Here is a 24,200-nt window from a genome sequence, read left to right on the forward strand (position 1 = left end):
ATGGATTTTGGGGGTGCACTACACACTCTTACAAACACACACTCCACTCGTGTATCGCTCAAGGTGGCATATACTCTCACAAGCCTTTTTCCAAAAAGGAAAATTCTAGTCCGGTACTCCAGTTGATATGGATTCAACCTCAAAGTTCAAGAAAACGTACCTTGGAAGACTTCACAAGCCTTTGAGAGTAAGGGTGTACCGCGAGGTAGGTAATAAAATTGAGAGCAAGAAGCAAAGAAAAAGGACAATACAAGCAAAGAAACTAAACAAGATTTGAAAGAAAAAGGAAACCAAGGAAGGAAGTATCGCAGAAAGATATGCAAGACCAATATCAAAAGATAGAGACAAATAGAATATAAAAGGGGTTCACGTGTACCACAACCAATTAGGAATCTATCAAGAACTCCTTCCAACCTTATACTTTTCCCCTTCCTTGTCCCTCCAAAATTCTCCTACCAGCCAAATTCTTTCCCCAACCTTATTCTTCTTCTTTATTGCTTTCTCCTTTTTTTTTTCTTTTTTTTTTTCAACTTTCTTGAATTTTTTTTATGATTTTTTTTGATAAGTAGCCTCCAAATAACTACTGTAAATATCAACAAAAATTTCGGACCAAGAGGATCCACACAACCCCTTCAAAACAGAATCAAGAATTTCAAGAATCGCCTAGAAAAACAGAAACAATGCCCTGACTTTGAAGATCAATATCTCACTAACCAGAAAGAAGTAGACAGTGTATAATATATCAAAAGAACGCCCCAGAAGATATCTACAACATATCCAAATTTCAGATAAAACTAACCAGTAGATCTCGAGATATAGGTAATTCTTTGAAACTGGTCACAGCTCGCGGAAATCTGGACAGGGTGTGATTGAGACGTGATTGCACGTAAATGAGCTTTGGATATAGGTAAGGGTGAGATGGGGTTGTTTTCTTGACAGAATATGTGGTAATATGGTGCTTAGGAGGTGTGAGGTCTCGTTGATATTGGACGGGAAAAAAGGAAAACACTTTCGAGATTGTTTTTCAAGAAACTGGAGAACATGTATCAAGATTCAAGAACACAATCAAGAATGCAAAAGAAAATTATTTTTTTAGGGTTTTTTAATGAATAAGACACGAATAAAAGTAGTATGTAAGATAAGAACGAGATAAACCTAGGGAACCAAAGAAACCAAATTTCTAATGATAATGAGACAAACCTAGGCTCTAAATACCAAATTGATATGAACCTAGTCCAAGGTTCACATAAAGATGGAATATTGTCCCAAGAATGCTCTCAAAACTAAAGATAGAGATGGATCAAAATATCTTAAACCTCACGAGAAACCCTTTGTCTCGAATCCTCAAAGACTTGGAAGAATCCCATGTAGCTTCAAGTACCTCGATGTTGCAATCTTCAATCAACTAGAGTCGGATCTAGTTTCCTTCGATTCAAGAACGAGTCCACGAACCTAAATCTAAGGTTGAAGAAAGTAAGATTGATTCGAGTCCACGAATCAATTTGCTAGTCGAGTCCACGACTAGCTACTAATTGAGTCCACAATTAGCCATAAGGTTTCTTACACAAGTGTAAAGAAAGACTTAAGAATTTTATTGAATTAAAGCCTCCTCAAAACTGATATGGATGTGCCCTATTTATAGGTATAGGGCAACATTGTAATCTAAATACAATGGGAAAAAGAGTCCTAAACCTAATCTAGAAAACAAGTAAATAGAGTTTTATTTAGAAAAGGATTTAAGGAATCCTTTCTAAATACAACTAGTGTTTTCTCTTTAATTCTAAACAATTTAAAATAAATGATGACCACAAATAATAAAGCTGATTTGGGCCTCGGATCTTGTGGTTGGCCCAATTTGTAATCTTAATGGATCTTCATTATGTTGGGCCGCATCATCCTCCCCTTCTTGAAAAATGATTCGACCTCGAATCTTCTAAACATTGTCTTCGATCCGTGACATCACTTGAAACGGGCCACTATAATACTTTCCTATATCGAATGGAATTATTATTGGAATTCCTTGATTTTTCCACCAATGATGCTTTAAGGATGTACTTTTTGGGCTTGTGATGAAACCACTATATACCCTTATTGGATTCCATGTGTGCTGGTTCATATTACATCACGGTTCAACGAAACACGATGTTGAACTCTTAACACGATTCAAGACACCAAAGACCTACATGGATACCTACCATATAGTTCTAGACATACGAAACATCAAGAAGACACTCAAATAGTTGCACAAGAGAATATCGGGAAGTCAAAAGACCAAATACCGAGTCAAAAGAATCACGGGGAACAAATCCCTGCCATCACCACAATACGTACCCGCGGGTAGGCCCATGGGTAGGCCTCTACCCGCGGTTCCGCCCGCGGGTACAGGCTGCCTGAAATGTGTACCCCGCCGGTGGACGGCGGGCTGGACCCTTACCCGCCGTTCCGCCCGCGGGTACAACCCTGTACCTCAAATAATCCCTTCGAGGATTTTCAACTCCAAGCTCAAATTCAAGTCCAAAACATGCCAAATCTCACCCAATACAACAAAATGACTTGAATCATATGAAATGCCAAGCAATGGCACAAATGAACCCTAAACACAAGCTCTAGATATGCATTTTCACAAGACAATGCATAAACACTCACATTTCATAGCAAAGTCACAAGTAGAATCAAAGAAATCACATATAGGTAAGCAAAATAGATTTTGTAGAGCATGGGTTAGCTCTTCTAGACTAAAGACTTCGCTTTACACCTTAATAAGCTCTTCTCAAGGCTCACCTTCCAAACCCACTTCAAGAACAAACCAAAAGATCATAAAGATCATAAAGAACAAACCAAAAACACAAGATGAACTTAGATCTTACCCTCCTAGATGCCCAAATATAAGAAAGGTTGAATCTTGGAAGCAACTCTTGAAGTCTTGACAAGTCTCCAATCTTGGCTTGGAAGAAAAGCTACCCACCTTTTTAGAGAGAAGGTGGAGCTAGATTTTTAGAAAGTGTAAGGAAAGAATGAAGATGGTCTACTAGGTTAGGTTACAATACTAACACCAAGTGAAAGGTCAAGAATGCCCTTACTAACATTAGGAAGTGTAAGGAACAAGGAAACTCCTTACAAAGCTCAAGGTACAACTTTGACTTTGAGGTTGACTAGCCAATTACTAGTCCCCAAGTATTGAATTTTCAGGATTTTAGGAATTAATTCACTAATTGAAATATGATTAATTACTCAATTAATCCATTAATTGAACTTGGATTTCGGGGTGTCACACTGATAGTACTGAAAATTTCATTGCTATGATATCTGAAATTTGTGTCATGCAGACTGATGACTCGTGGTGGGTTGACACTGGGGCAACCAGACATGTCTGCAAAGGTATAAATCTTTATAAGATTTATAAAGTTTAAATGATGGTCCAAGCCTGTACATGGGAAATGATTCCATGGTGAAAGTCAAAGGGATTGGACAAGTTGAGTTGTTGCTTACTTCAGGAAAGAAGTTGACACTCACAGATGTATATCATGCCCCAAATGTTAGAAAAAATTTAGTCTCTGGCATTGTATTGAACAAGTGTGGTTTTAAACTTGTGTTCGAAGCAGATAAATTTATTTTGTCTAAGGCCGGTACTTTTGTAGGCCAAGGCTTCCTTTGCAACAATATGTTTAAGTTAAATATAAATAATATTGTTGGTTCTGTGTATACCGTTTGTTCATCTTCGTTATGACATTTTCGTTTGTCATGTAAATTATAAACGATTATGTGAGATGGCTAAAGATGGATTAATTCCATCCTTTGGTTTAAACATGGAACAATGCAATGCCTGCATGTTAAATAAAATAACTAGGAATCCATTTCCTAGGAGTGAATTCCATTTTTGGTCCTATTGTTATATGGGTGTTTCCAATTTTAGTCCACCTTAATTTTTTTTGCCACTTTATAACCACTATTATTGAATGTGTTCCACTTTTAGTCCACCGTTAATATTTTCATCAAGAGGCCGTGTAATCTAGGGGTATTTTGATCTTTCTTCTCATCCAAGACTATGTTTGACTAAAAGAAATGAGAACATTAAACCTAAAACCTTAGAAACCTCGCCGGCCCACGTTGGAACGAACGAAAAGATGTAGCTTTGGCTTCCCATTCTCATTGTTCGAAGAGCCATCTTCGAATATCGGAGGAGGATGACGAAGCGCCTGGGTTAACGAGAAGATACAACCATAAAAAGACCAAAATACCCTGAATTATACGGCCTCTTGACGAAAATATTAACGGTGGACTAAAAGTGGAACACATTCAATAACAGTGGTTGTAAAGTGGCAAAAAAAATTAAGGTGGACTAAAATTGGAAAGGCCCCTATAACAATAGGACCAAAAATGGAATTCACTCCATTTCCTAGTATAAAAAGAAATTCAATTTTACTTGAATTGGTGCATAGTGACTTGTGTGATTTTCATAGCACACAATCTTTGGGAAATAAAAAATATTTAGTCACATTCATTGACTATTCAAAATTTTTCTATGTGTACCTCCTGCATTCTAAGGATGAAGCCTTTGAAAAATTTAAAATATTTAAATTGGAGGTAGAATTGCAAACTAGTCAGTTAGTAAAAATATTACGTACTGACAGAGGTGGTGAATATTATGACCCATTATTATTCCAATCTGTGAGCATCATTCATGAGACCACAGCACCGTATACAGCACAGCAAAATGGTGTGGCAGAATGAAAAAATAGAGTCCTTAAGGAAATCGTAAATTGCATGTTATCAATTTCTGGTCTGAGTGAAGGTTTGTGGGGAGAAGCCATGCTTACTGCATGTTATATTCTCAACAGAGTTCCTAACAAAAGAAATAGGGTAACTCCCTATGAACTTTGGCACAAGAGAAAACCCAACTTAAATTATTTAAAAGTTTGGAGATGCAGGGCCATGGTACGGTTGCCGGAACCTAAACGGAAGGCTCTAGGTGAAAAAGGGATAGACTGTATATTTATAGGATATGCGGAACACAGTAAAGCATACCGGTTCTATGTTATAGAACCAAATGACTTTATTTCGGTTCATACTGTAATAGAGTCCCGGGATGCAATTTTTGATGAAAATCGATTTTCATTAATAAATAGAACTAAGGATTTGATTCCTAGTAAAAGAATATACATATTCACAGGAACCTGAGCTTAGAAAAAGTAAAAGAACAAGAAAGGAAAAAACATTTGGTTCAGATTTCCAAATGTACCTGATAGAAGGATCAAAGGAGTCTGCAGAGACTAATCATCTATATTATTTTAATATAGAAGATGATCCTAAGACTTTTGAGGAAGCTATGAAATCTCAAGATGTTACTTTCTGGAAAGAAGCAATAAATGATGAGATGGATTCTATAATGGAGAATAATACATGGATTTTAACTAATCCACCAAATGGTTGTAAACCGATAGGTTGCAAGTGGATTTTCAAAAGGAAAATGAAAGTTGATGGTACAATTGACAAATTTAAGGCCAGACTTGTGGCACAGGGCTTTAAACAGAAAGAAGGAGTTGACTTCTTTGATACTAATGCTCCAGTAGCAAGAATTACTACTATTAGATTGTTAATTGCCATTTCGGCTATACACAATCTAGTGGTTCACCAAATGGATGTCAAGATAGCATTTTAAATGGTGAATTGGTGGAGGAGGTTTACATGAAGCAACTAAAACGATTCGTGGTTGCATGCCAAGAAAATAAAGTTTGCAAATTAATTAAGTCACTTTATGACTTAAAACAGACCCCTAAGCAATGACATGATCGGTTTAACCAAGTGGTGCTAGCTAATGGGTAAAGAATAAATCAGACTGCTAAATGCATCTACAGTAAATTTAATAACCATGGAGAAGGGGTTATTATTTGCTTGTATGTGGATGACATGTTAATTTTCGGTACTGATTTGGAAAAAGTTAAGGACACTAAGGATTTTCTTAGTTCCCGTTTCTCCATAAAAGATTTAGGAGAAGCAGAAGTTATTCTTGGAATAAGAATAATTAAATTTTAGGGTGGTGTAATTTTAACACAGTCTCATTATATTGAGAAAGTGTTAAAAAGATTTAATCACTTTAGTGGTTCTCCAGTATCTACTCCAATGGATCCTTCATTAAAGTTAATAGCAAATGAAGGTGATCCGGTTTTACAATTGGAGTACTCCAAAGTGATAGGATGTCTTATGTATGCAATGACAAGTACTCGACCAGATATTGCATTTGCAGTAGGAAAAATGAGTAGGTACACTAGTAACCCTAGTGCAGTACATTGGATGGCATTAAAAAGAATTTTGAAATATCTTAATAAAACCATTAATTATGGTTTAGTATATTCAAAAGATATTTCCATGGATATTCTGATGCTAGTTGGATATCTAATCAGGACGATTATTCCTCAACTATTGGATGGGTATTTCTTCTAAGAGGAGCTGCTATCTCCTGTGCTTCTAAAAAGCAAAGTTGTATTTCAGATTCAACTATGGCATCTGAATTTATTGCATTGGCTTCGGCATGCAAAGAAGCTGATTGGCTAAGGAATTTAATTTTTGAAATTCCAGTTTGGCCAAAACTGATGTCACCAGTTTTAGTACACTGTGACAACGGTACCACACTGGCCAAATCATATAACAACGTTTATAATGGCAAATCAAGACACATAGTCTTGAGACATAGCTATGTGAGAGAGCTCTTATGATGTGGATCTTTGGGGGATGAACTCAAGATTCGATTCACCAAAGATTCCTCCGGTTGCCCGATCTTTTCCTCACCAAAACAGCAGGAACAACAATTACGGTTTGAGGGTGTTGGAGATGGAATTGGTTGATGTAGGGGTTGGTTTGGGGGATTATTTTTGTGTTTTTCTATAAAGATATTTCCGCCACACCTTGGTCCTAGGTGATAAGGAATGGATGGCACCACAAGATTGGTATTATCTTGATAAGCCTAGAATAACATCTCTCAACACACAAGAGAGACAACAAAATGCCTAAGCATTTCTTTCATTCAACTTCATTCATCTCTATCTTTAAAATTCTGATTGTGTAGCCTTTAAATAGGCTAATACATAACTCTTATGGAGATCAAAAGACTCTATTACAAGACAATGAATGATATTCATTCATCCTAGACATGTAACCTAAAATAAAATAAATATAGCACATGAATAATATTAAAACTATACTAAATGAGAATTTATTTGCCTTAATGGATTGAGTTTAGCTTCATTTGAATTCTCCCAATCAGCCACGAAAATTTGGACCATTTAGATTAATTCTTCACTTATTTTTGGCAAATTGCATGGATTAATCCATTTATAACCCGTCGCAATTTCTTAGCTTTTGAACTTGTAATTGTGACTTCTCTTATTTGTATGTTGATCTTTGAGCCTTTGGTTGTCCTCATCATTCCCTCACTCTTTGAGAAGATTCGTCCTCGAATCACACTTTCCTCGGTCAAATGGAAATGAGTAATTATCTGACCACATGACTTCAATACCTTCACCAAGGAGAGTGAGTGACCGCGCGCTTTGTAGATCATGGCACAACAAAACCATTCCTTCCAACTGATTTTCAACTCTTGAATCACAATCACGAACCTGCAATGAACTTAAAACAAGGGTTATAGGGTTCTCAACAACTTCACCCTCTTTCATTTTCTTAAAAAGTTCATAAGACAATTCTTCTTCCTCATGTTCAGTGTTTTTCTCAATCTCTCCTTCTTTTTCAGCAAAATATTTCTCATCTTTGTTTTCACACTCTTCTTCACTTATTTTTACATTGTCACTCATTTCTTTTGAGCCCTCATGATATGACAAGGAAATAGATGTCAAATTCTTGACCTCTTTCTGCTGCAATTTTTCTTCAATTATTTTGGCATGGTATAGTAAAGTAAACAAACACTTGCACCCTTGAGGAAGCATTCGTGCAATCTCCTTTCTAACACCATACACAAATCTGTTCTTGGTAATTGCAGTTGGCTCAATCACCTCATCTCGGATCATCAAATCTCTTAACTTGTTGTAGAATTCTTCCACACTAAGTGATCCTTGTTGAAGTGTATTTAACTCAAAAGACTCCATGGATGATGTGAAACAATGAACAATAACTAGAAAATACAAGGGATGACAACACAAATCTGAACAGATTTTAAGGGTGGCTTTGATGAATTTTCTGGAATGTTATGGATGATATTTTGACCCAAATTTTTTTATGGTTAGCAAGAACTATGGGTTTTATTCAACCATAAAAATTTTCAGGGCAAAAAGATAAGTGGAAGTATTTTTTTCCAAACTTTTCTTCTGGACTGGACAGGAAGAAAATTTCTGGGCAGAATCTTATGGTTGTGTTGAATTCAGCAATTTTTCTGTGTTTCTTGGAATATGATTTTTGCACAAAAATTTCATGAAACAATATAGTGGTAGGTTGGGTACTTCCAGAAAAAATTTCAACACAATTGGATATGTGGAAGTATTTTTTTGGAATTCTTTTTATAGAAGACGCGGGCTGAAAATTTACTGCAGAAACAAATGAAACAAGAATTGATTGGTAGAGTGTTAACCTTTTTTGTGTGAGGAATGAAACCAAAGATCTGATACCAAACTGATGTGGATCTTTGGGGGATGAACTCAAGATTCGATTCACCAAAGATTCCTCCGGTTGCCCGATCTTTTCCTCACCAAAACAGCAGGAACAACAATTACGGTTTGAGGGTGTTGGAGATGGAATTGGTTGATGTAGGGGTTGGTTTGGGGGATTATTTTTGTGTTTTTCTATAAAGATATTTCCGCCACACCTTGGTCCTAGGTGATAAGGAATGGATGGCACCACAAGATTGGTATTATCTTGATAAGCCTAGAATAACATCTCTCAACACACAAGAGAGACAACAAAATGCCTAAGCATTTCTTTCATTCAACTTCATTCATCTCTATCTTTAAAATTCTGATTGTGTAGCCTTTAAATAGGCTAATACATAACTCTTATGGAGATCAAAAGACTCTATTACAAGACAATGAATGATATTCATTCATCCTAGACATGTAACCTAAAATAAAATAAATATAGCACATGAATAATATTAAAACTATACTAAATGAGAATTTATTTGCCTTAATGGATTGAGTTTAGCTTCATTTGAATTCTCCCAATCAGCCACGAAAATTTGGACCATTTAGATTAATTCTTCACTTATTTTTGGCAAATTGCATGGATTAATCCATTTATAACCCGTCGCAATTTCTTAGCTTTTGAACTTGTAATTGTGACTTCTCTTATTTGTATGTTGATCTTTGAGCCTTTGGTTGTCCTCATCATTCCCTCACTCTTTGAGAAGATTCGTCCTCGAATCACACTTTCCTCGGTCAAATGGAAATGAGTAATTATCTGACCACATGACTTCAATACCTTCACCAAGGAGAGTGAGTGACCGCGCGCTTTGTAGATCATGGCACAACAAAACCATTCCTTCCAACTGATTTTCAACTCTTGAATCACAATCACGAACCTGCAATGAACTTAAAACAAGGGTTATAGGGTTCTCAACAACTTCACCCTCTTTCATTTTCTTAAAAAGTTCATAAGACAATTCTTCTTCCTCATGTTCAGTGTTTTTCTCAATCTCTCCTTCTTTTTCAGCAAAATATTTCTCATCTTTGTTTTCACACTCTTCTTCACTTATTTTTACATTGTCACTCATTTCTTTTGAGCCCTCATGATATGACAAGGAAATAGATGTCAAATTCTTGACCTCTTTCTGCTGCAATTTTTCTTCAATTATTTTGGCATGGTATAGTAAAGTAAACAAACACTTGCACCCTTGAGGAAGCATTCGTGCAATCTCCTTTCTAACACCATACACAAATCTGTTCTTGGTAATTGCAGTTGGCTCAATCACCTCATCTCGGATCATCAAATCTCTTAACTTGTTGTAGAATTCTTCCACACTAAGTGATCCTTGTTGAAGTGTATTTAACTCAAAAGACTCCATGGATGATGTGAAACAATGAACAATAACTAGAAAATACAAGGGATGACAACACAAATCTGAACAGATTTTAAGGGTGGCTTTGATGAATTTTCTGGAATGTTATGGATGATATTTTGACCCAAATTTTTTTATGGTTAGCAAGAACTATGGGTTTTATTCAACCATAAAAATTTTCAGGGCAAAAAGATAAGTGGAAGTATTTTTTTCCAAACTTTTCTTCTGGACTGGACAGGAAGAAAATTTCTGGGCAGAATCTTATGGTTGTGTTGAATTCAGCAATTTTTCTGTGTTTCTTGGAATATGATTTTTGCACAAAAATTTCATGAAACAATATAGTGGTAGGTTGGGTACTTCCAGAAAAAATTTCAACACAATTGGATATGTGGAAGTATTTTTTTGGAATTCTTTTTTTAGAAGACGCAGGCTGAAAATTTACTGCAGAAACAAATGAAACAAGAATTGATTGGTAGAGTGTTAACCTTTTTTGTGTGAGGAATGAAACCAAAGATCTGATACCAAACTGATGTGGATCTTTGGGGGATGAACTCAAGATTCGATTCACCAAAGATTCCTCCGGTTGCCCGATCTTTTCCTCACCAAAACAGCAGGAACAACAATTACGGTTTGAGGGTGTTGGAGATGGAATTGGTTGATGTAGGGGTTGGTTTGGGGGATTATTTTTGTGTTTTTCTATAAAGATATTTCCGCCACACCTTGGTCCTAGGTGATAAGGAATGGATGGCACCACAAGATTGGTATTATCTTGATAAGCCTAGAATAACATCTCTCAACACACAAGAGAGACAACAAAATGCCTAAGCATTTCTTTCATTCAACTTCATTCATCTCTATCTTTAAAATTCTGATTGTGTAGCCTTTAAATAGGCTAATACATAACTCTTATGGAGATCAAAAGACTCTATTACAAGACAATGAATGATATTCATTCATCCTAGACATGTAACCTAAAATAAAATAAATATAGCACATGAATAATATTAAAACTATACTAAATGAGAATTTATTTGCCTTAATGGATTGAGTTTAGCTTCATTTGAATTCTCCCAATCAGCCACGAAAATTTGGACCATTTAGATTAATTCTTCACTTATTTTTGGCAAATTGCATGGATTAATCCATTTATAACCCGTCGCAATTTCTTAGCTTTTGAACTTGTAATTGTGACTTCTCTTATTTGTATGTTGATCTTTGAGCCTTTGGTTGTCCTCATCATTCCCTCACTCTTTGAGAAGATTCGTCCTCGAATCACACTTTCCTCGGTCAAATGGAAATGAGTAATTATCTGACCACATGACTTCAATACCTTCACCAAGGAGAGTGAGTGACCGCGCGCTTTGTAGATCATGGCACAACAAAACCATTCCTTCCAACTGATTTTCAACTCTTGAATCACAATCACGAACCTGCAATGAACTTAAAACAAGGGTTATAGGGTTCTCAACAACTTCACCCTCTTTCATTTTCTTAAAAAGTTCATAAGACAATTCTTCTTCCTCATGTTCAGTGTTTTTCTCAATCTCTCCTTCTTTTTCAGCAAAATATTTCTCATCTTTGTTTTCACACTCTTCTTCACTTATTTTTACATTGTCACTCATTTCTTTTGAGCCCTCATGATATGACAAGGAAATAGATGTCAAATTCTTGACCTCTTTCTGCTGCAATTTTTCTTCAATTATTTTGGCATGGTATAGTAAAGTAAACAAACACTTGCACCCTTGAGGAAGCATTCGTGCAATCTCCTTTCTAACACCATACACAAATCTGTTCTTGGTAATTGCAGTTGGCTCAATCACCTCATCTCGGATCATCAAATCTCTTAACTTGTTGTAGAATTCTTCCACACTAAGTGATCCTTGTTGAAGTGTATTTAACTCAAAAGACTCCATGGATGATGTGAAACAATGAACAATAACTAGAAAATACAAGGGATGACAACACAAATCTGAACAGATTTTAAGGGTGGCTTTGATGAATTTTCTGGAATGTTATGGATGATATTTTGACCCAAATTTTTTTATGGTTAGCAAGAACTATGGGTTTTATTCAACCATAAAAATTTTCAGGGCAAAAAGATAAGTGGAAGTATTTTTTTCCAAACTTTTCTTCTGGACTGGACAGGAAGAAAATTTCTGGGCAGAATCTTACGGTTGTGTTGAATTCAGCAATTTTTCTGTGTTTCTTGGAATATGATTTTTGCACAAAAATTTCATGAAACAATATAGTGGTAGGTTGGGTACTTCCAGAAAAAATTTCAACACAATTGGATATGTGGAAGTATTTTTTTGGAATTCTTTTTTTAGAAGACGCAGGCTGAAAATTTACTGCAGAAACAAATGAAACAAGAATTGATTGGTAGAGTGTTAACCTTTTTTGTGTGAGGAATGAAACCAAAGCTCTGATACCAAACTGATGTGGATCTTTGGGGGATGAACTCAAGATTCGATTCACCAAAGATTCCTCCGGTTGCCCGATCTTTTCCTCACCAAAACAGCAGGAACAACAATTACGGTTTGAGGGTGTTGGAGATGGAATTGGTTGATGTAGGGGTTGGTTTGGGGGATTATTTTTGTGTTTTTCTATAAAGATATTTCCGCCACACCTTGGTCCTAGGTGATAAGGAATGGATGGCACCACAAGATTGGTATTATCTTGATAAGCCTAGAATAACATCTCTCAACACACAAGAGAGACAACAAAATGCCTAAGCATTTCTTTCATTCAACTTCATTCATCTCTATCTTTAAAATTCTGATTGTGTAGCCTTTAAATAGGCTAATACATAACTCTTATGGAGATCAAAAGACTCTATTACAAGACAATGAATGATATTCATTCATCCTAGACATGTAACCTAAAATAAAATAAATATAGCACATGAATAATATTAAAACTATACTAAATGAGAATTTATTTGCCTTAATGGATTGAGTTTAGCTTCATTTGAATTCTCCCAATCAGCCACGAAAATTTGGACCATTTAGATTAATTCTTCACTTATTTTTGGCAAATTGCATGGATTAATCCATTTATAACCCGTCGCAATTTCTTAGCTTTTGAACTTGTAATTGTGACTTCTCTTATTTGTATGTTGATCTTTGAGCCTTTGGTTGTCCTCATCATTCCCTCACTCTTTGAGAAGATTCGTCCTCGAATCACACTTTCCTCGGTCAAATGGAAATGAGTAATTATCTGACCACATGACTTCAATACCTTCACCAAGGAGAGTGAGTGACCGCGCGCTTTGTAGATCATGGCACAACAAAACCATTCCTTCCAACTGATTTTCAACTCTTGAATCACAATCACGAACCTGCAATGAACTTAAAACAAGGGTTATAGGGTTCTCAACAACTTCACCCTCTTTCATTTTCTTAAAAAGTTCATAAGACAATTCTTCTTCCTCATGTTCAGTGTTTTTCTCAATCTCTCCTTCTTTTTCAGCAAAATATTTCTCATCTTTGTTTTCACACTCTTCTTCACTTATTTTTACATTGTCACTCATTTCTTTTGAGCCCTCATGATATGACAAGGAAATAGATGTCAAATTCTTGACCTCTTTCTGCTGCAATTTTTCTTCAATTATTTTGGCATGGTATAGTAAAGTAAACAAACACTTGCACCCTTGAGGAAGCATTCGTGCAATCTCCTTTCTAACACCATACACAAATCTGTTCTTGGTAATTGCAGTTGGCTCAATCACCTCATCTCGGATCATCAAATCTCTTAACTTGTTGTAGAATTCTTCCACACTAAGTGATCCTTGTTGAAGTGTATTTAACTCAAAAGACTCCATGGATGATGTGAAACAATGAACAATAACTAGAAAATACAAGGGATGACAACACAAATCTGAACAGATTTTAAGGGTGGCTTTGATGAATTTTCTGGAATGTTATGGATGATATTTTGACCCAAATTTTTTTATGGTTAGCAAGAACTATGGGTTTTATTCAACCATAAAAATTTTCAGGGCAAAAAGATAAGTGGAAGTATTTTTTTCCAAACTTTTCTTCTGGACAGGACAGGAAGAAAATTTCTGGGCAGAATCTTACGGTTGTGTTGAATTCAGCAATTTTTCTGTGTTTCTTGGAATATGATTTTTGCACAAAAATTTCATGAAACAATATAGTGGTAGGTTGGGTACTTCCAGAAAAAATTTCAACACAATTGGATATGTGGAAGTATTTTTTTGGAATTCTTTTTTTAGAAGACGCAGGCTGAAAATTTACTGCAGAAACAAATGAAACAAGAATTGATTGGTAGAGTGTTAACCTTTTTGTGTGAGGAATGAAACCAAAGCTCTGATACCAAACTGATGTGGATCTTTGGGGGATGAACTCAAGATTCGATTCACCAAAGATTCCTCCGGTTGCCCGATCTTTTCCTCACCAAAACATCAGGAACAACAATTACGGTTTGAGGGTGTTGGAGATGGAATTGGTTGATGTAGGGGTTGGTTTGGGGGATTATTTTTGTGTTTTTCTATAAAGATATTTCCGCCACACCTTGGTCCTAGGTGATAAGGAATGGATGGCACCACAAGATTGGTATTATCTTGATAAGCCTAGAATAACATCTCTCAACACACAAGAGAGACAACAAAATGCCTAAGCATTTCTTTCATTCAACTTCATTCATCTCTATCTTTAAAATTCTGATTGTGTAGCCTTTAAATAGGCTAATACATAACTCTTATGGAGATCAAAAGACTCTATTACAAGACAATGAATGATATTCATTCATCCTAGACATGTAACCTAAAATAAAATAAATATAGCACATGAATAATATTAAAACTATACTAAATGAGAATTTATTTGCCTTAATGGATTGAGTTTAGCTTCATTTGAATTCTCCCAATCAGCCACGAAAATTTGGACCATTTAGATTAATTCTTCACTTATTTTTGGCAAATTGCATGGATTAATCCATTTATAACCCGTCGCAATTTCTTAGCTTTTGAACTTGTAATTGTGACTTCTCTTATTTGTATGTTGATCTTTGAGCCTTTGGTTGTCCTCATCATTCCCTCACTCTTTGAGAAGATTCGTCCTCGAATCGCACTTTCCTCGGTCAAATGGAAATGAGTAATTATCTGACCACATGACTTCAATACCTTCACCAAGGAGAGTGAGTGACCGCGCGCTTTGTAGATCATGGCACAACAAAACCATTCCTTCCAACTGATTTTCAACTCTTGAATCACAATCACGAACCTGCAATGAACTTAAAACAAGGGTTATAGGGTTCTCAACAACTTCACCCTCTTTCATTTTCTTAAAAAGTTCATAAGACAATTCTTCTTCCTCATGTTCAGTGTTTTTCTCAATCTCTCCTTCTTTTTCAGCAAAATATTTCTCATCTTTGTTTTCACACTCTTCTTCACTTATTTTTACATTGTCACTCATTTCTTTTGAGCCCTCATGATATGACAAGGAAATAGATGTCAAATTCTTGACCTCTTTCTGCTGCAATTTTTCTTCAATTATTTTGGCATGGTATAGTAAAGTAAACAAACACTTGCACCCTTGAGGAAGCATTCGTGCAATCTCCTTTCTAACACCATACACAAATCTGTTCTTGGTAATTGCAGTTGGCTCAATCACCTCATCTCGGATCATCAAATCTCTTAACTTGTTGTAGAATTCTTCCACACTAAGTGATCCTTGTTGAAGTGTATTTAACTCAAAAGACTCCATGGATGATGTGAAACAATGAACAATAACTAGAAAATACAAGGGATGACAACACAAATCTGAACAGATTTTAAGGGTGGCTTTGATGAATTTTCTGGAATGTTATGGATGATATTTTGACCCAAATTTTTTTATGGTTAGCAAGAACTATGGGTTTTATTCAACCATAAAAATTTTCAGGGCAAAAAGATAAGTGGAAGTATTTTTTTCCAAACTTTTCTTCTGGACTGGACAGGAAGAAAATTTCTGGGCAGAATCTTACGGTTGTGTTGAATTCAGCAATTTTTCTGTGTTTCTTGGAATATGATTTTTGCACAAAAATTTCATGAAACAATATAGTGGTAGGTTGGGTACTTCCAGAAAAAATTTCAACACAATTGGATATGTGGAAGTATTTTTTTGGAATTCTTTTTTTAGAAGACGCAGGCTGAAAATTTACTGCAGAAACAAATGAAACAAGAATTGATTGGTAGAGTGTTAACCTTTTTTGTGTGAGGAATGAAACCAAAGCTCTGATACCAAACTGATGTGGATCTTTGGGGGATGAACTCAAGATTCGATTCACCAAAGATTCCTCCGGTTGCCCGATCTTTTCCTCACCAAAACAGCAGGAACAACAATTACGGTTTGAGGGTGTTGGAGATGGAATTGGTTGATGTAGGGGTTGGTTTGGGGGATTATTTTTGTGTTTTTCTATAAAGATATTTCCGCCACACCTTGGTCCTAGGTGATAAGGAATGGATGGCACCACAAGATTGGTATTATCTTGATAAGCCTAGAATAACATCTCTCACACACAAGAGAGACAACAAAATGCCTAAGCATTTCTTTCATTCAACTTCATTCATCTCTATCTTTAAAATTCTGATTGTGTAGCCTTTAAATAGGCTAATACATAACTCTTATGGAGATCAAAAGACTCTATTACAAGACAATGAATGATATTCATTCATCCTAGACATGTAACCTAAAATAAAATAAATATAGCACATGAATAATATTAAAACTATACTAAATGAGAATTTATTTGCCTTAATGGATTGAGTTTAGCTTCATTTGAATTCTCCCAATCAGCCACGAAAATTTGGACCATTTAGATTAATTCTTCACTTATTTTTGGCAAATTGCATGGATTAATCCATTTATAACCCGTCGCAATTTCTTAGCTTTTGAACTTGTAATTGTGACTTCTCTTATTTGTATGTTGATCTTTGAGCCTTTGGTTGTCCTCATCATTCCCTCACTCTTTGAGAAGATTCGTCCTCGAATCACACTTTCCTCGGTCAAATGGAAATGAGTAATTATCTGACCACATGACTTCAATACCTTCACCAAGGAGAGTGAGTGACCGCGCGCTTTGTAGATCATGGCACAACAAAACCATTCCTTCCAACTGATTTTCAACTCTTGAATCACAATCACGAACCTGCAATGAACTTAAAACAAGGGTTATAGGGTTCTCAACAACTTCACCCTCTTTCATTTTCTTAAAAAGTTCATAAGACAATTCTTCTTCCTCATGTTCAGTGTTTTTCTCAATCTCTCCTTCTTTTTCAGCAAAATATTTCTCATCTTTGTTTTCACACTCTTCTTCACTTATTTTTACATTGTCACTCATTTCTTTTGAGCCCTCATGATATGACAAGGAAATAGATGTCAAATTCTTGACCTCTTTCTGCTGCAATTTTTCTTCAATTATTTTGGCATGGTATAGTAAAGTAAACAAACACTTGCACCCTTGAGGAAGCATTCGTGCAATCTCCTTTCTAACACCATACACAAATCTGTTCTTGGTAATTGCAGTTGGCTCAATCACCTCATCTCGGATCATCAAATCTCTTAACTTGTTGTAGAATTCTTCCACACTAAGTGATCCTTGTTGAAGTGTATTTAACTCAAAAGACTCCATGGATGATGTGAAACAATGAACAATAACTAGAAAATACAAGGGATGACAACACAAATCTGAACAGATTTTAAGGGTGGCTTTGATGAATTTTCTGGAATGTTATGGATGATATTTTGACCCAAATTTTTTTATGGTTAGCAAGAACTATGGGTTTTATTCAACCATAAAAATTTTCAGGGCAAAAAGATAAGTGGAAGTATTTTTTTCCAAACTTTTCTTCTGGACTGGACAGGAAGAAAATTTCTGGGCAGAATCTTACGGTTGTGTTGAATTCAGCAATTTTTCTGTGTTTCTTGGAATATGATTTTTGCACAAAAATTTCATGAAACAATATAGTGGTAGGTTGGGTACTTCCAGAAAAAATTTCAACACAATTGGATATGTGGAAGTATTTTTTTGGAATTCTTTTTTTAGAAGACGCAGGCTGAAAATTTACTGCAGAAACAAATGAAACAAGAATTGATTGGTAGAGTGTTAACCTTTTTTGTGTGAGGAATGAAACCAAAGCTCTGATACCAAACTGATGTGGATCTTTGGGGGATGAACTCAAGATTCGATTCACCAAAGATTCCTCCGGTTGCCCGATCTTTTTCCTCACCAAACAGCAGGAACAACAATTACGGTTTGAGGGTGTTGGAGATGGAATTGGTTGATGTAGGGGTTGGTTTGGGGGATTATTTTTGTGTTTTTCTATAAAGATATTTCCGCCACACCTTGGTCCTAGGTGATAAGGAATGGATGGCACCACAAGATTGGTATTATCTTGATAAGCCTAGAATAACATCTCTCAACACACAAGAGAGACAACAAAATGCCTAAGCATTTCTTTCATTCAACTTCATTCATCTCTATCTTTAAAATTCTGATTGTGTAGCCTTTAAATAGGCTAATACATAACTCTTATGGAGATCAAAAGACTCTATTACAAGACAATGAATGATATTCATTCATCCTAGACATGTAACCTAAAATAAAATAAATATAGCACATGAATAATATTAAAACTATACTAAATGAGAATTTATTTGCCTTAATGGATTGAGTTTAGCTTCATTTGAATTCTCCCAATCAGCCACGAAAATTTGGACCATTTAGATTAATTCTTCACTTATTTTTGGCAAATTGCATGGATTAATCCATTTATAACCCGTCGCAATTTCTTAGCTTTTGAACTTGTAATTGTGACTTCTCTTATTTGTATGTTGATCTTTGAGCCTTTGGTTGTCCTCATCATTCCCTCACTCTTTGAGAAGATTCGTCCTCGAATCACACTTTCCTCGGTCAAATGGAAATGAGTAATTATCTGACCACATGACTTCAATACCTTCACCAAGGAGAGTGAGTGACCGCGCGCTTTGTAGATCATGGCACAACAAAACCATTCCTTCCAACTGATTTTCAACTCTTGAATCACAATCACGAACCTGCAATGAACTTAAAACAAGGGTTATAGGGTTCTCAACAACTTCACCCTCTTTCATTTTCTTAAAAAGTTCATAAGACAATTCTTCTTCCTCATGTTCAGTGTTTTTCTCAATCTCTCCTTCTTTTTCAGCAAAATATTTCTCATCTTTGTTTTCACACTCTTCTTCACTTATTTTTACATTGTCACTCATTTCTTTTGAGCCCTCATGATATGACAAGGAAATAGATGTCAAATTCTTGACCTCTTTCTGCTGCAATTTTTCTTCAATTATTTTGGCATGGTATAGTAAAGTAAACAAACACTTGCACCCTTGAGGAAGCATTCGTGCAATCTCCTTTCTAACACCATACACAAATCTGTTCTTGGTAATTGCAGTTGGCTCAATCACCTCATCTCGGATCATCAAATCTCTTAACTTGTTGTAGAATTCTTCCACACTAAGTGATCCTTGTTGAAGTGTATTTAACTCAAAAGACTCCATGGATGATGTGAAACAATGAACAATAACTAGAAAATACAAGGGATGACAACACAAATCTGAACAGATTTTAAGGGTGGCTTTGATGAATTTTCTGGAATGTTATGGATGATATTTTGACCCAAATTTTTTTATGGTTAGCAAGAACTATGGGTTTTATTCAACCATAAAAATTTTCAGGGCAAAAAGATAAGTGGAAGTATTTTTTTCCAAACTTTTCTTCTGGACAGGACAGGAAGAAAATTTCTGGGCAGAATCTTACGGTTGTGTTGAATTCAGCAATTTTTCTGTGTTTCTTGGAATATGATTTTTGCACAAAAATTTCATGAAACAATATAGTGGTAGGTTGGGTACTTCCAGAAAAAATTTCAACACAATTGGATATGTGGAAGTATTTTTTTGGAATTCTTTTTTTAGAAGACGCAGGCTGAAAATTTACTGCAGAAACAAATGAAACAAGAATTGATTGGTAGAGTGTTAACCTTTTTTGTGTGAGGAATGAAACCAAAGCTCTGATACCAAACTGATGTGGATCTTTGGGGGATGAACTCAAGATTCGATTCACCAAAGATTCCTCCGGTTGCCCGATCTTTTCCTCACCAAAACATCAGGAACAACAATTACGGTTTGAGGGTGTTGGAGATGGAATTGGTTGATGTAGGGGTTGGTTTGGGGGATTATTTTTGTGTTTTTCTATAAAGATATTTCCGCCACACCTTGGTCCTAGGTGATAAGGAATGGATGGCACCACAAGATTGGTATTATCTTGATAAGCCTAGAATAACATCTCTCAACACACAAGAGAGACAACAAAATGCCTAAGCATTTCTTTCATTCAACTTCATTCATCTCTATCTTTAAAATTCTGATTGTGTAGCCTTTAAATAGGCTAATACATAACTCTTATGGAGATCAAAAGACTCTATTACAAGACAATGAATGATATTCATTCATCCTAGACATGTAACCTAAAATAAAATAAATATAGCACATGAATAATATTAAAACTATACTAAATGAGAATTTATTTGCCTTAATGGATTGAGTTTAGCTTCATTTGAATTCTCCCAATCAGCCACGAAAATTTGGACCATTTAGATTAATTCTTCACTTATTTTTGGCAAATTGCATGGATTAATCCATTTATAACCCGTCGCAATTTCTTAGCTTTTGAACTTGTAATTGTGACTTCTCTTATTTGTATGTTGATCTTTGAGCCTTTGGTTGTCCTCATCATTCCCTCACTCTTTGAGAAGATTCGTCCTCGAATCGCACTTTCCTCGGTCAAATGGAAATGAGTAATTATCTGACCACATGACTTCAATACCTTCACCAAGGAGAGTGAGTGACCGCGCGCTTTGTAGATCATGGCACAACAAAACCATTCCTTCCAACTGATTTTCAACTCTTGAATCACAATCACGAACCTGCAATGAACTTAAAACAAGGGTTATAGGGTTCTCAACAACTTCACCCTCTTTCATTTTCTTAAAAAGTTCATAAGACAATTCTTCTTCCTCATGTTCAGTGTTTTTCTCAATCTCTCCTTCTTTTTCAGCAAAATATTTCTCATCTTTGTTTTCACACTCTTCTTCACTTATTTTTACATTGTCACTCATTTCTTTTGAGCCCTCATGATATGACAAGGAAATAGATGTCAAATTCTTGACCTCTTTCTGCTGCAATTTTTCTTCAATTATTTTGGCATGGTATAGTAAAGTAAACAAACACTTGCACCCTTGAGGAAGCATTCGTGCAATCTCCTTTCTAACACCATACACAAATCTGTTCTTGGTAATTGCAGTTGGCTCAATCACCTCATCTCGGATCATCAAATCTCTTAACTTGTTGTAGAATTCTTCCACACTAAGTGATCCTTGTTGAAGTGTATTTAACTCAAAAGACTCCATGGATGATGTGAAACAATGAACAATAACTAGAAAATACAAGGGATGACAACACAAATCTGAACAGATTTTAAGGGTGGCTTTGATGAATTTTCTGGAATGTTATGGATGATATTTTGACCCAAATTTTTTTATGGTTAGCAAGAACTATGGGTTTTATTCAACCATAAAAATTTTCAGGGCAAAAAGATAAGTGGAAGTATTTTTTTCCAAACTTTTCTTCTGGACTGGACAGGAAGAAAATTTCTGGGCAGAATCTTACGGTTGTGTTGAATTCAGCAATTTTTCTGTGTTTCTTGGAATATGATTTTTGCACAAAAATTTCATGAAACAATATAGTGGTAGGTTGGGTACTTCCAGAAAAAATTTCAACACAATTGGATATGTGGAAGTATTTTTTTGGAATTCTTTTTTTAGAAGACGCAGGCTGAAAATTTACTGCAGAAACAAATGAAACAAGAATTGATTGGTAGAGTGTTAACCTTTTTTGTGTGAGGAATGAAACCAAAGCTCTGATACCAAACTGATGTGGATCTTTGGGGGATGAACTCAAGATTCGATTCACCAAAGATTCCTCCGGTTGCCCGATCTTTTCCTCACCAAAACAGCAGGAACAACAATTACGGTTTGAGGGTGTTGGAGATGGAATTGGTTGATGTAGGGGTTGGTTTGGGGATTATTTTTGTGTTTTTCTATAAAGATATTTCCGCCACACCTTGGTCCTAGGTGATAAGGAATGGATGGCACCACAAGATTGGTATTATCTTGATAAGCCTAGAATAACATCTCTCAACACACAAGAGAGACAACAAAATGCCTAAGCATTTCTTTCATTCAACTTCATTCATCTCTATCTTTAAAATTCTGATTGTGTAGCCTTTAAATAGGCTAATACATAACTCTTATGGAGATCAAAAGACTCTATTACAAGACAATGAATGATATTCATTCATCCTAGACATGTAACCTAAAATAAAATAAATATAGCACATGAATAATATTAAAACTATACTAAATGAGAATTTATTTGCCTTAATGGATTGAGTTTAGCTTCATTTGAATTCTCCCAATCAGCCACGAAAATTTGGACCATTTAGATTAATTCTTCACTTATTTTTGGCAAATTGCATGGATTAATCCATTTATAACCCGTCGCAATTTCTTAGCTTTTGAACTTGTAATTGTGACTTCTCTTATTTGTATGTTGATCTTTGAGCCTTTGGTTGTCCTCATCATTCCCTCACTCTTTGAGAAGATTCGTCCTCGAATCACACTTTCCTCGGTCAAATGGAAATGAGTAATTATCTGACCACATGACTTCAATACCTTCACCAAGGAGAGTGAGTGACCGCGCGCTTTGTAGATCATGGCACAACAAAACCATTCCTTCCAACTGATTTTCAACTCTTGAATCACAATCACGAACCTGCAATGAACTTAAAACAAGGGTTATAGGGTTCTCAACAACTTCACCCTCTTTCATTTTCTTAAAAAGTTCATAAGACAATTCTTCTTCCTCATGTTCAGTGTTTTTCTCAATCTCTCCTTCTTTTTCAGCAAAATATTTCTCATCTTTGTTTTCACACTCTTCTTCACTTATTTTTACATTGTCACTCATTTCTTTTGAGCCCTCATGATATGACAAGGAAATAGATGTCAAATTCTTGACCTCTTTCTGCTGCAATTTTTCTTCAATTATTTTGGCATGGTATAGTAAAGTAAACAAACACTTGCACCCTTGAGGAAGCATTCGTGCAATCTCCTTTCTAACACCATACACAAATCTGTTCTTGGTAATTGCAGTTGGCTCAATCACCTCATCTCGGATCATCAAATCTCTTAACTTGTTGTAGAATTCTTCCACACTAAGTGATCCTTGTTGAAGTGTATTTAACTCAAAAGACTCCATGGATGATGTGAAACAATGAACAATAACTAGAAAATACAAGGGATGACAACACAAATCTGAACAGATTTTAAGGGTGGCTTTGATGAATTTTCTGGAATGTTATGGATGATATTTTGACCCAAATTTTTTTATGGTTAGCAAGAACTATGGGTTTTATTCAACCATAAAAATTTTCAGGGCAAAAAGATAAGTGGAAGTATTTTTTTCCAAACTTTTCTTCTGGACAGGACAGGAAGAAAATTTCTGGGCAGAATCTTACGGTTGTGTTGAATTCAGCAATTTTTCTGTGTTTCTTGGAATATGATTTTTGCACAAAAATTTCATGAAACAATATAGTGGTAGGTTGGGTACTTCCAGAAAAAATTTCAACACAATTGGATATGTGGAAGTATTTTTTTGGAATTCTTTTTTTAGAAGACGCAGGCTGAAAATTTACTGCAGAAACAAATGAAACAAGAATTGATTGGTAGAGTGTTAACCTTTTTTGTGTGAGGAATGAAACCAAAGCTCTGATACCAAACTGATGTGGATCTTTGGGGGATGAACTCAAGATTCGATTCACCAAAGATTCCTCCGGTTGCCCGATCTTTTCCTCACCAAAACATCAGGAACAACAATTACGGTTTGAGGGTGTTGGAGATGGAATTGGTTGATGTAGGGGTTGGTTTGGGGGATTATTTTTGTGTTTTTCTATAAAGATATTTCCGCCACACCTTGGTCCTAGGTGATAAGGAATGGATGGCACCACAAGATTGGTATTATCTTGATAAGCCTAGAATAACATCTCTCAACACACAAGAGAGACAACAAAATGCCTAAGCATTTCTTTCATTCAACTTCATTCATCTCTA

Source organism: Ipomoea nil, unplaced genomic scaffold (assembly GCF_001879475.1).
Source record: "Ipomoea nil cultivar Tokyo-kokei standard unplaced genomic scaffold, Asagao_1.1 scaffold3192, whole genome shotgun sequence".
Lineage (NCBI taxonomy): Eukaryota > Viridiplantae > Streptophyta > Magnoliopsida > Solanales > Convolvulaceae > Ipomoea > Ipomoea nil.